The following is a 14,416-nucleotide window of genomic DNA, read 5'->3' on the forward strand; positions in this document are numbered from 1 at the left end:
ATAAAAAAGCTTCTTGTATATTGTACTAATAAAAATGTTTTCTCTCAAAAATCATGAAAACCCTATTAAAGGCGATACCATTTTGACTCGCTAAATAAGTTCACGGGGGTTTCTTGTCTTCTTGGCACTTTAATATTTTTATACTTATTACTATAGTTGAAATAGACTTGTTTGAATTGATTATAATCATTAAATTTGATAAAAATGTAAGATCCCATGTAACAAGCAAGTCAGAATACTAAGTGATTCAATGTATACATACACATATACAGTTATAACAATAATAATGAATCATTGTGAATAAGAAGGAAAACTGAACGAAATAATATATAAGATAATGGATATTTAATTTATTATACTTTAAATTCTACTTACCGATTTTTTGCAAGTGGTGCGTAAACGCACCTTTTCTAAAATAATTTTTTTATAAATTTCTAAATAATTTTCTTCACTTTTTACAATTTGGCCTTACTTTGTTAAGTTCTTTGATCATCCTAACATAAGTTATAATTGATAATAAAGTTTTTATTTTTTAAGTTTAGCTGCATTCAAACTTACTGTAATTTAACATTCCGTGTAACTGCTTCATTTTATAATATATTTGGATAGCAGAGTGTTGTTATAAATAATATTATTTTAATTACATCTCTAGGTTTTGTTTTTTATTGTCAATTGATAAAAATAACTTGTTTTTAAAAATCATTATAAATAGCAGTCGTTAAAGATAATGGTGCGATGACGCACCTTTAGCATAATGAGTGATGACTCAAGAGCTAAGCATACATCGTAATCGGTTATGTTGGAATATTCTCAGTCTTGTGTTGCATTGTTTTGCTTATACATCGTTGTAGTTTTGTTTAGTCTAACATTTTATTGAATTGATACAGCGTTTCCTTTTGTTATTAAATTTTGATTACGTATTCGGTATTAATTTTATAATTCATAGAAATTTACTCGAGAAATATCTCAAACAATATTACATCGTCTTTTAGTATAGTGTTTATTTACTATGTACATGCATTAGTTTTACAAGAGTCGAGTTGATTTCATTATAATTCAAGTATTTTTTAAAATGTGGAATTTTGAAAAACCGCTGACACTTGACGAATTGCAGTCCATTTTAGATGAAGATGAAGATAAACAACATATCGCAAGCAACTGCTATTGACGCGACTTATATTCCACCTAAAGTTGATGAACTTACAGATGAAGAAGATTTTGATGACAATTTGCTAATCGAGACCCCTTCTACAGCAACAACTGATATAGCAGGTACGTTTGAGATTCATGTACATTCAGAAAAAGACATTGATGCTGAAATATCAAATTGCAAGGATAAACCAAAAAAATCTAAAACTAAACCCAAAACAAACATTCCAAAATGGGGAAAAATTGAACCAATTTATAAAGAATTGCCAATTTCAGTAGAACATAGACAAATAAAAATTTTAGAAAATAAAATAGGCAGGAAAATCACCCCTTGAAATATGTTTCCTTTATTTTGATAATGATTTGCTGAATATGATTTTAGAGTTCAGTATAAAATATGCACATGACAACAATTGGCATGATTTTTCTTTAAATAGTGCGTTACTAAAAAGATTTATTGCAATTTCGATACTGACTGGTTATCATACGTTACCTCAAACAGAAATGTATTGGAGTAAGGATGAAGATAAGGTTGTTGAAATAGTCAGAAATTCAATGAGCCGTAACACCTTTAGAGCAATAAAAAGGAACCTGCACCTTTCCGATAACAAATTGTTTGACAAGAACGATAAATTTGCAAAAGTTCGGCCATTTTTTGATGAAATAAACAAACGTAATTTACAGTTTGACGTTTTTTCTCATAATTTATCTATTGATGAAGAAATGGTGCCATATTTTGGTAGGCATTCAGCAAAAATGTTTATAAGGGGAAAACCAATCAGATTTGGATTCAAGCTTTGGTGTTTATGTAGTTCTGATGGGTATTTGTACCAATTATACCATACGGAGGTGCTAAAAAAGAGAAATCTGAATATGGTCTGGGGACACAAGTAGTACTCGATCTGTTAAATGTTGTATCCCATCCGAACGAGCATAGAATTTATTTTGACAATTTTTTTTCGTCAAATGATCAATTTAAATTACTCAATGAAAAAGGATATTTCGCTACCGGCACTGTCAGAGAAAATAGCTTTATATACTTACAAATAGATGAAATAAAGTAATTAATAAAAAAAAGTAGTGTTTATTTAATTCTGGCAATTAATGGGTTAATATAGACTGCCTAGTACAGAATATTGACATAAAACATATTTTACTTTAATTTTATCATGACAGTACTTTCAATCCAGCACCTTCGTCATGATTGAATTCATTTTATTAATTGTACATTAAAAACAATAAAAAAATTAACAAAATACTATGTTACTAAAATAAACCATGCATATTGTGTATGTTCACTGCTATGATACTCTAAAGTACAGAGGGGACCAAAAGAAACTTCTCAACATATTTTTTTAAAAATAAAACTACAAATTAACTCAAAATTATTTTTTTTACCTTTAAATTAAATTTCAGTCAAAACATGATTCACTGAATTAGGTTTTGAAAATAATTTCTTTTAAATGCTGACCTCTGGAGAGTTCACAAATCTAGGCTCCTTTTAACAAATTTTACTTAGTTAAATCTAGTGACGGGCAAAATTGAATGATTTTAATAATCAAAATATTAGTTATCAAATGATATAAATAACACTGATAAACATCATTTTAATCTGTTTTTTGATGCTGAAAACGAATATGAACTCAGAATCTTTCTATCACCCACCATTTTTGAAAAACTTTTAAATTTTAATTAAAGGATTTTTTCATTTTTCAACATATAGTTAGCATTTTAAGCTCCTATATTGTATTTTGTTTGCTCATTTTTATTGTTTAACTTCGTTAACATAATTTGTAAGTTATAAATAAACAATACCAGGCAAACAGTCAAATCATATCATAATTACATATTATGACATATGTACCTATGGTTTGACGTGAACCAATGGATCATGTAACCGATTGTTACTTTTGTTTAACAAGTGTGTCTGGAATTTCTAAAAAATCTAAACATACTGTAAAATATCCTTCACTGCGATCTGCAATCAGTCCTGTATCTCACAGAGAAATTATTCCAGTTCCTGAGCCACCTGTGAATGTAAGTTTCAAAAGCAGCAATGAAGAATCAGAAAATACTGAAGAAGACAATGATTTTGAATTATCTTCCAATAAACCACATCTTATATCACAAGGTGAATTAAATGACTCGGTTAGAGATTTAAATTTATCAAAAAATCAAGCTGAACTGTTAGGATCAAGACTGCAAGGTTGGAATTTACTACAAAAAATACAAAACTTCCGGGCTTTCGAAGCCGACAAAAAGAACTTTCTCAGTACTTTATTGATGAAAATAATTTGGTTTATTGCACAAATATTGATGAGCCTATGTTGCACGTAGGACAGGTTCATAAACCTGAGGACTGGCGCCTTTTGATAGATTCGTCCAAGTATAGTTTAAAAGTGGTTCAACTACACAAGGGTAACAAATATCCTTCGATACTAATCGCTTATGGTATTAATTTGAAAGAGACATACGATGTAATGAAAGACGTTCTTGAAAAAATAAATTATAACAAACATAGCTGGAACATATGTGGTGATTTGAAAGTTATAACTATTTTGTTAGGCATGCAGTTAGGCTATATAAGTATATGTGCTTTCTTTGCGAATGGGACAGTCAAACTAGGGATAAACATTATGTTACCAAAGAGTGGAAGAAATGAGAAAACTTAACTCCAAAACTGGAAAAATATTATTCATGAGCCCTTAGTTGAACCCAAAAAAATATTTTTACCCCTTCTCCATGTCAAGCCAGGACTAATGAAAAATTTTGTAAAAGCAATGAAGAAGTCCCTGATTTTTGTAAGTCAAGCAGAAATTTCCGAGTGTAAGTGAAGGAAAAATTAAAGAAGGAATATTTGTTGGTCCTCAAATAAGAGAGTTGGTCAAAGATGATGTATTTAACTCGATGTTAAATAATGTAAAACGTGCAGCTTGGGCATCATTTAAAGACGTTTGCAAAAATTTTCTCGCAAACAAAAATCCGTCAATTACCACGATATTGTTAATCAACTTCTTACCTCATACAGAGCTATGGGATGTAATATGTCTTTGAAAATACATTTCCTCCACCCGTATGTGGATACTTTCCCGGACATCCTCGGAGAAGTAAGTGACGAACATAAACGTTTCCACCAAGACATTTCGGTGATGGAAAGCCGCTATAAAGGGAAATGGAATAATGCCATGCTAGCCGATTACTGTTGGACATTAATTCGGGATGTGCCTGAGGCTATTTATAAAAGAAAAGTATCAGCGAAATCATTCTACCACCGGTATGACCATGCAAAACTATACATTTTACAGATTTTAACTATATCTTCCCTTAATTTTTTTTAAGTATAATTTATTTAAAACTAAGGGTGATAGGAAAATTATATTTACAGATCTATAATGTACACAAAAAAACAATTTAATAAATGGTATCACACTTACAGAAAAAACAAAAAATTTTTTTGTCTATCGGTGTAATCGAATGACTTATTCGAAATATGAATATTACTAAATTTTGTTCACAAGCGCAAACATAATAAGATTAATAGTTTGACTAATACAGTTTAATAGCTGTTACTAATGGATCATTTCAGAAGACTATCTACTGGTTACTGGTGCCGCAATTCCTTCCTAAAAATTATTTCTGCAAATGCAGTGATTTTATTAAGTTATCTTGTTCTCAATCAGTCACTAATATTTAGATGTCTTTGCTTTTTGTTTATAAATCTTGCGTTAATTCGTATGGTGTTATTTGTTACTGTTTCAGTCAGTGTTATTTAATAGTCCAGAAGAATAATGTAAGGAATTTATAGAGTATAATTATGAAACCAGTTAGGAAATCATCAATTGTGTGGACATTTTTTACTAAAAATGAAGACAACAAAAGTGTTTTCTGTAAAATTTTCAAAAAACATTTAAAGTTTTTCGGCAATACTAGAAACCTAAAAGAACACTTCAAAGGAAACATTCTTTACAGTTAAATGAAGAATTAGGTAATATAATAAAGAAGAAGTACTTCTACTTCATCGATTAATCACAGATGCACAGTATCAGTAGTAGCAGATCCCGTTCCTTTCACATCATCAACCGAAAACACCAGGTAGTAAAATTTCATTTAAAATGTAAATATAGCTCCACCTAAAAAAACAACTGTATTTGTTTGGACGTTTTGACAAAAAATTATCTATTTCGGAAAAACAGCAATTGGTAGATGCATGGTAGCTATTGATTTCCAACCTTTTTCACTGGTTGAAAATCCTGATTTTTTTAGAATATACAAGGAAGTTGCAACCATTGTATTTGCCACTTAGTAGGAGACATTTATCATGTATACCACAATTTTACGCTGAAATATCAGAAAAAATTAAAAATACGTTAAATTCAATAAAACATGTTTCAGTAACCACCGATATTTTGTCAACCAATGACAATAAATCATTTGTTACAGTGACTAATCATTTTATACACAGTAACAAGCTGCATTCAATTGTTCTTGCAACTCACAAAATATTAGTTGTTGATATGGGAGTAGCAGTTGGCTCTATTTTAAAAATAATTTTCAAAGAATAGAATATCACCCAATAAAATAGTAACAATAGTTGCAGACAATGAACGTAATAAAAATGCGATTAATGAAAATTTAAATTTGCATTACCACCCATGTGAGGCTAACACCCTTAATTTATCAGTGCAAGATGCTATTAAAAAGAACAAAGAGTTCTCAGATTTATTGAAAAAAATGCAGGTTTCTTGTTTCACTTTTTAAACATAGTGTTATGGCAACTAGCAAATTAAGGGACAAGAAAATGACCATGAGAAAACCTGTATTAAAACTTAAACAGGATGTCTCTACCAGCTGTTTTAGTAATGCTGCATTTTACTACTACTTTTAATTTGTCACTCACTTGGATTTGGAAGTTGAGTAGACCGAATACTAACTACTAATATAAGTATGAATGATGAGAGAATCTCAACTACTACTTTTCATCTTTGCTTGAGTGAATATTTTAGCACACACTTACTAATTCCAGCAATGAGACATTTATTTTATTTCCTCATTGTTTGAAAAAATAAAAGATCCATTGTCTGTTACTATATCTGAAATTCCAAATGCTCCTCAATATGCCTTACAATGGATAATCGTCACTATATTAATGTTTTAAAGCCTGCTTAGCAAATAACAGTTGAGTTGTCAGGAGAAAAATATCCAACATGGCATTAATTGCTCCCTTAGTAAGAAGGTTGCAACTTACATTAAATTTTTTAATTCCAAAAACAAATGTTGGAGTTAATTTAAAAGAAAATATACTTGAAGTTATTGGCAGAGGGTTGGCCATTTGGAAGGCTATACATTTGTAGCCAAAGTTACTTCTGTTGATCCAATATTTAAAAAAAAAAACTGCATTTGGTGTAGAAGAAAATGGAAAAATGCCCAAAAATGGATAACTGATGAGGTTACAAATATAACTACTTCAAGGCGAATGGACATTGATACTCTCCCATTAGATAAAAATCTTAGAACCTCAGACACAACAAATCCTAACAACTGTCTTTGAAGTTTATTTGAAGGAAAAATTATGTAAAGTGCAAACAATGACCCATGGAACAACTGGAATAATGCAAATACGACAATATTTGGAAATGCCACATCTAAACAGATTGAAAAATCCTTTGGAGTTTTGGAAATTGCATAAAAATTCATTACCTGAATTGTACAAGATAAATTTTTAATTCTCCTGTGTACCTGTAACATCAGTTTCCTCAGAAAGGTGTTTTCTAAGACTGGGCAGCTTACCAATTTGCGTAGGAATAGACTATCTCCAAAAAACCTGGACAAAATAATATTTTTAAATGGCTATTTTAACACAGTTTTAATCTGATTTATTGTTTATAACTTTTTTCCTGTTATTAGGTTTAATAATTTTTAAATTTATTAACAAAAACTAAAACCATACTTTAATGTGTGTTTTTGTGAATAAAATTAATTAAAATATTAAATAGATAGTAACCTAATTTAAAAAAAAAAAAATTATAAATGACATTTGAAAACAATGGAGAACATTTGGATTTTGTTTAATTTTTATTTTATTCAATCGTCTGATTTATCCAATTTTCTGAACGAACCTTAAATAATAATTATTTTTATAGTTAAGAATTTAGCAGTGCTTCATCAAATTTTCCCCTTTTTAATTAAAAAAGATCAATATATAATTCTGGCATTTTATTTAAGTGATATCTTTTGTGTAGGAAGGGGTCACCAGAACATTAAAAAATAACATTCTACGAGTCGGAGTGTGGAATAGTAGAAGTCCAATAAAGGTTGGTGAATTAGAAATTAGAAGATGGGAATGGATAGGTTAAATGTAGATGTAGTAGGAATTAGCAAGGTTCGATGGGAAGAGGAAAACGACTTTTGGTCAGGTGATTTTAGAATAATTAACTCAGTGTCAAATAAAGGGCAGGCAGGAGTAGGTTTCTTAATGAACAAGAAGATAGGGAAGAGAGTAGAGTATTTCTAAAAGCTTAGCGATAGAATCATTGTAATAAGGATAAAATCAAAACCTAAGCCGACAACGATTGTTAACATCTATATGCTTACAAGTACCGGTGATGATGATGATGATGATGATGATGATGAGGTAGTGTGTACACAAAGAAATCAACAAAGCAGTTAAACACATAAAAGGGGATGAAAATTTAATAATAGTTGGAGATTGGAATGCAAGTATCAGAAAAGGCAAGGAAGGAATTATTATGAGTGAATACAGGTTGGGCAAAAAAAATGAAAGGGGACTGTCTAATTGAGTTTTGCACGAAGTATAGTTTAGCAATTGCCAACACCCAATTTAAAAATCATAATAGAAGAATATACTCATTGAAAAAGCCGGGCGATAGTGTAAGGTATCAGATAGATTATATCATGGTTAAATAAAGATTTAGAAATCAACTTGTTGACTACAAAGCACATCCTGGAGCAAACATTGATAGCAACCATAATTTAGTGATAATGAAATGTAGATTGGGATTTAAAGAAGCTTGAGGAAGAGATAAAGAAGATGTTTGAGAATGACATCGCAAGAGGTCTGAGTAAAAACGATGAGGTAGAAAATACAGGAGAAGAATGGGAGAATATTAAAAAGAGGATTCTTAAATCAGCAAAAATGAACTTAGGCGGAACAAAGAGAGCTGGTAGAAAACCTTGGATATACTGCAGCTGATGGATGAACATAGAAAGTATATGAATGCTAGTGATGAAGAAGGTAAAAGGAATTATCAACAATTAAGAAATAATATAAACAGGAAGTGCAAATTAGCGAAAGAATAGTGGAATAAAGAAAAGTGTTCAGAAGTGGAAAGATAAATGATCATTGTTAAAATAGATGGAGCATACAGGAAAATTAAGGGAATTTGTGGTACATAAATTAAAATCTAATAATGAGTTAAATAAAAATGGTACACCAATTTATAATATGAAAGAAAAGGTCGATAGGTGGGTGATATATTGAAGAGTTATATGGAGGAAATGAATTAGAAACTAATGTTATAGAGGAAGAAGAGCAAGTCAAAAAAGATGAAATGGGAGATACAGCAATACTGAGATCTGAATTTAATAGAGTGTTATAAGATTTGTATGACAGAAAGGCTCCTGGGATAGACAGGATACCTGCAAAATTACTGTGCAGCGCAGGTGAGGAAGCGATATACAAACTGGTATGTATTATTTATGAAAAAGGGGAAGTTCCATCAGACTTCAAAAAAAATGTTACTGTCATGATACCAAAGAAAGCATGAGCAGATAAAAGTGAAGAATACAAAATAATTAGCTTAATTACTTATGCGTCAAAAGTCTTAACTAAAATTCTGTACAGAACAATTGAGAGGAGAGTGGAGGAAGTGTTAAGAGAAGACCAGTTTGGTTTCAGGAAAAGTATAGAAACAAGGGAAGCAATTTTAGTACTCAGATTAATAGTAGAAGGAAGATTAAAGAAAAACAAACAAACATGCATGGCATCTGTAGATTTAGAAAAGCCATTTGATGACATAGACTTGAATAAAACGTTCAGAATTTTAAAATTGTTAGGGTTCAAGTATAGAGATACAAGAACAACTGCTAACATTTACAGGAACCAAGCTGCAACAGTAATAATTGAAGAACATAAGAAAAAAGCCGTAATAAAAAAGGGAGTCTGACAAGGATGTTCCCTATCACCCTTAATTTTTAATCTTTACATAGAACTGCCAATAATCATATTAAAGAACAATTTAGATCCGGAGAAACAGTACAAGGTGAAAAGATAAAGATGCTATGATTTGCTGATGATATAGTAATTCTAGCTGAGAGTAAAAAAGATTTAGAAGAAACAGTGAATGGCATGGATAAAGTCCTACACAAGAAATATTGCATGAAAATAAACAAGAACAAAATGAAAGTAATGAAATGTAGTAAAAATAATGTAGATGGACCACTGAATATAAAAATAGGAAGGTAAAAGATTATGGAAGTAGAAACATCTTCTTATTTCGGAAGTAAGATTACTAAAGATGGATGAAGCAGGAGCGATATAAAATACCGAATAGCACAGGAAAAATGAGCTTACAGTCAGAAATATAATTTGCTTTCATCAAAAATTAATTTAAACGTCAGGAAAACATTTTTGAAAGTTTATGTTTTGAGCGTAGCTTTATATGTTAGTGAAACTTGGACAATAGGAGTACTGAGAAGAAAAGATTAGAAGCTTTTGAAATGTGGTACTATAGGAGAATATTAAAAATCAGATGGGTGAATAAAGTGAGAAATGAAGAGGTTTTTTTGCAAATTGATGAAAAAAGATGCATTTGAAAAAATGTAGTTAAAAGAAGAGAGACTTGCAGGCCACATATTAAGCATCCTGGAATAATCGCTTTGATATTGGAGGGACAGGTAGATGGGAAAAATTGTGCCGGCAGGTAACGTTTTGAACATGTAAAATAAATTGCTAGGGATGTAGGGTGTAGGGAGTATACTGAAATGAAACGATTGGAACTAGATAGCGAATCTTGGAGAGCTGCATCAAACCAATCAAATGCCTGAATATAAAACAAAATTTTTTTGTGTAATAAATAAAAGTGATAAAGTGGAATGATTACAGTGTGGCAATCTTTTAATTCCTAAGATCTGGAATTGATAACATAGAGTTCACGGTAAGTATGAATTTAAATATATATTTTTTCAAATTAATTAGGAGTGGTGATAGCATAGTGAACGAGGTAGCGAGAAATGACATCAGAAAATAAATATGTCTCATTGCTGGAATTAATAATTGTGTGTTAAAATATTCACTTGAGCAAAAATGAAAAGTAGTAAAGATTTTTTCATCAATCATATTCATATTAGTAGTTAGTAAAATTCAGTCATCATTCATAGCATTAGTAATATTCGCTTACATTAGTATTCCAAACCCACCGGGTTGGTCTAGTGGTGAACACGTCTTCCCAAATCAGTTGATTTGGAAGTCGAGAGTTCCAGCATTCAAGTCCTAGTAAACGACTTTTATATGGATTTGAGTACTAGATTGTGGATACCAGTGTTCTTTGGTGGTTTGGTTTCAATTAACCACACATCTCAGGAATGGTCGAAACTGAGACTACAAGGCTACATTTCATTTACACTCATACATATCATACTCATTCATCCTCTGATGTAATACCTGAATGGTAATTCCCGGAGGCTAAACAGGAAAAAAAGTAATAGTATTCCAAGCGATAACATCATTCAAATGATGCAGTTTGTTATTTGAGATACTTCAATAATCGAATTGATACTACTTTTTCATTTGAGAGATCTCATAACTAGTTAAAACCAATGTTTCTTCCAGTACTCCCGCTATTTCGGCTGGAATTTTGTTTTTAACTTTTATAAATTTTGTGGCTTATTTACATAAACGTTTTATTTCAAACAGCCCCAAAGAAAAAAAATTAGGAGCACTCAAATCAGGTGACCTTGGAGACCAATGAAAATCAAAATTTTTTGAAATTATTTGATTTACAAATTTTGATCTAATTAACTCCATTGTGGCTCTGCTAGTGTGAGCCGTGGTTCCATCTTGCTGGAACCAGGCCTCTTTGACATCATCTCCATGATTCAGAATGAAAAATTCCTCAAGCATTTGCTGATACCTATCACTATTCACTGTCACCGAAATACCATTTACTTAAAAAAAAAACAAAAAACGGCCCGATGATTCTTTGTTGAGAAGGAGGACAACACATCATAACATTCTGTGTTTGTATAGGATGTTCATTGGTAACTTCGGGATTTGCAGTACCCCAAAAACAAGTATTTTGTTTTTGACATAGTCACTAAGGTGGAAATGGGCTTTGTCACTCATCCACAAATTAGGCAAAAACAGTCGTCAGTGTTGATAAACTGCCAGCAGTATTCCAAGCGTAATGCATAATTGTTTGAGTCCATTTTATGAACTAATTAAATTTTGTAAGGAAACATTTTTAAATCCTTGTAAAAAATTCCTTAGTGATGTTCAATTTATGCCCGACTGAGTGGAGGTTTTCGTATTAACATTATGGCATCCTTCAATACATTGTTCCTTACAGGCTCAATATTTTTATTATTTCTGGAAGGTCTTGGTGTTCCTGAACTTCTGGCATTTCCCACTGATCCAGTCTGTTAGAATTTCAAAACCATAGCGCAGATGGCTGCGCCAGAAAGTGATGTTATAATTTTGTAAAATTTTCAAAATTTTATTTGTGTTTCAGAAACACTCCTCTGACTTTCCAAGTAAAATGTGACTATTTTTATTCTTTCTTGGAGAGTGTATTTTTACATAATAAATCTTGTTTTTATTTCAGTTTTTATCTGAAAGAAAAAAATTTATAATACTTTAATTATAAAAAAATTGTAATTTTTTTTTTCATAGGAAGTGAATTTTGGACTACTGACACATTACATCATGTACATGGTTTATTTCAGTAACATAGTACTTCATAATTTTCATTATTTTTTGTAATATCTTTAATGTGCAATTAATAAAATGAATTTAATCATGTGGGAGCCTACAGGAATACACAATCACGATAAAATTAAGGTGAAATATGTCTTATCTCAATATTCTGTATCAGGAAGCTTATATTAATATAATTTACCAATACAAAGGAATAATATGAATCTTAAAAAAATTAATTTTAATAAAATAATTTAATTTATTATCTGTAAGCAAGGTTTTGCTTTCAATAAAATACATAGAATATAATGTAAACGATTAAATTTTAATTAATTAAGAAATTGTTTTTTTTTTTAAATAAAGAAAAAAGGTAATATCCATCACCAAATTGATTTAAGATTTAAGTAGCTGACACTCTCCTGCATAAATTGGTGTAAAATTGAAAAAATGCCTAAAAAAACCACTTCTAGTAAATAATTTTCAAGAGCACCATATACATATTCAAACAAACAAGTTAACCTAATCTCCTATGTAAATACATTCTTTTCTTATATAAAATGATGCCCAATTGTGCACTCTTATTTGTAATAAAATTCATTCATAGATTATGTTGAAGTTTAATAAAAATTTCAGGCTTTATTTCTTCATTTGAAGAAAATTTTATGATTTGCTGCTCAATAGTACTAGGTACTTCTTGCTCAACCAACCGGCTTGGTCTGGTGGTGAGCACATCTTCCCAAATCAGCTGATTTAGAAGTCAAGAGTTCCAGCATTCAAGTCCTAGCAAAGTCAGTTATTTTTACACGGATTTGAATACTAGATCATGGATACCGGTGTTCTTTGGTGGTTGGGTTTCAATTAACCACACATCTCAGGAATTGTCAAACTGAGACTGTACAAGACTGCACTTCATTTACACTCATACACATCATCCTCATTCATCCTCTGAAGTATTATCTGAAAGGTAATTACCAGAGGCTAAACAGGAAAAAGAAAGGTACTTCTCGCTCAGACATTGTAACAGCAATGAACTGATAAACAGGAAGAAAGCTTGATTCTGTAAGTTAAAAATTAATTGCTAAGCAAGATATTTTTATATATATTTAATTACTCTTCAAATATATCATGTTTATTAGAACCAAAAAAAATTCATATTAAAATAAATGTTCATAATTCATCTTATGTTTTTTTTAATAACACAACACTCTCATAAACCAATGTGCATTACATAAAAAGTCTTACAACAAACCAGTTATACCACTCCTATAATACATAGAATTATGCATACATTCAGACTTACATATCTCATGTAGGATTGGGTTTTTTAGGATGGTTGTAGCAACAAACTATGCATTTTCTCTTAAATGTTAAAACAATTTTATTATAGAAAAATGTGAAATGAAACTTCAATTATGCAAATTCCTTAAAAATTGACTTCAATTTTGATTAAAAATTATACATTAATTAGAATGTGACAAAACAAATACTTTAATTTGATATTAAAAATTCATGCAGTAATCTCTTTCAATTATCCATATTAGTTGAGTCCAAAAGTGACTCAATGCTCTGAGCTGAGAGCACGAACATATAACTACTCCGCACTTCTTAAACCTGTTATGTTACATAATATTCACTACTTTGTCAGTCTACTATACTGAAGAACTTGAACAATTGTACATCAAGCACAGGTTAATATGGCTATTCATCTAATCTTGTAATATATTACATAAAACAGAAAAATAAAATCAAACCATACTTAATGGCAAAAAGTTTAGAACACTAAATGAAATAATCAAAAGCACACAGTAATGTAACAAATTATAACTGACAAGGACAGTAATATAGGAGTATACTTATTAAACTGCAATGTAAATATGCTTCTGTATGTAGTGCACCAGAACTATATACAGTGCATTCAGAAAGTTTCTGTGCAATAGAATTATGGAAGTGTAATGATGAAACTTTCTTAATTATTATTTATCTCTTTATTTCATTATTTTATAGAAACGGATATTATAGTTACTGGAATAGTTTACAAAAGGTGTTGAAAATGACCTCCTCCAACATCAATACAACACTGCATACATTTAATTTGTTTTCAAACACTTTAACAAGCTGATGAACTGGAATGTCTAGTTTATGTACCATTATTGCAGTTTTTAGTTTGTAAATTGTGCTTGGTCTGTTGTGATACACTGCTTGTTTTGCTACCCTCCTCACCATCATAGAAAGTAATCTGGAGAACTCAGATTGGGTGATCATGCAGGCTACAAACCCCATGAAATGATTCGTTCACCAAAAACATTTTGTATAAACGTTATTGACCTTGCTGTGGTG

At 30.5% G+C, this 14,416-nt stretch overlaps 1 long non-coding RNA gene across 1 annotated transcript; it reads left to right on the forward strand.

Annotated features, from left to right (window-relative positions):
- The first annotated feature begins 828 nt into the window (after positions 1-828).
- On the forward strand, positions 829-12,206 carry LOC142322895 (uncharacterized). Its single transcript, XR_012755956.1, has 3 exons — positions 829-1,272; positions 4,909-5,241; positions 12,056-12,206. It is a non-coding gene; the product is annotated as an uncharacterized LOC142322895 (long non-coding RNA).
- Positions 12,207-14,416: the final 2,210 nt, after the last annotated feature.

The sequence above is a fragment of the Lycorma delicatula genome, chromosome 4, assembly GCF_047948215.1.
Source record: "Lycorma delicatula isolate Av1 chromosome 4, ASM4794821v1, whole genome shotgun sequence".
In the NCBI taxonomy this organism is placed as follows: domain Eukaryota; kingdom Metazoa; phylum Arthropoda; class Insecta; order Hemiptera; family Fulgoridae; genus Lycorma; species Lycorma delicatula.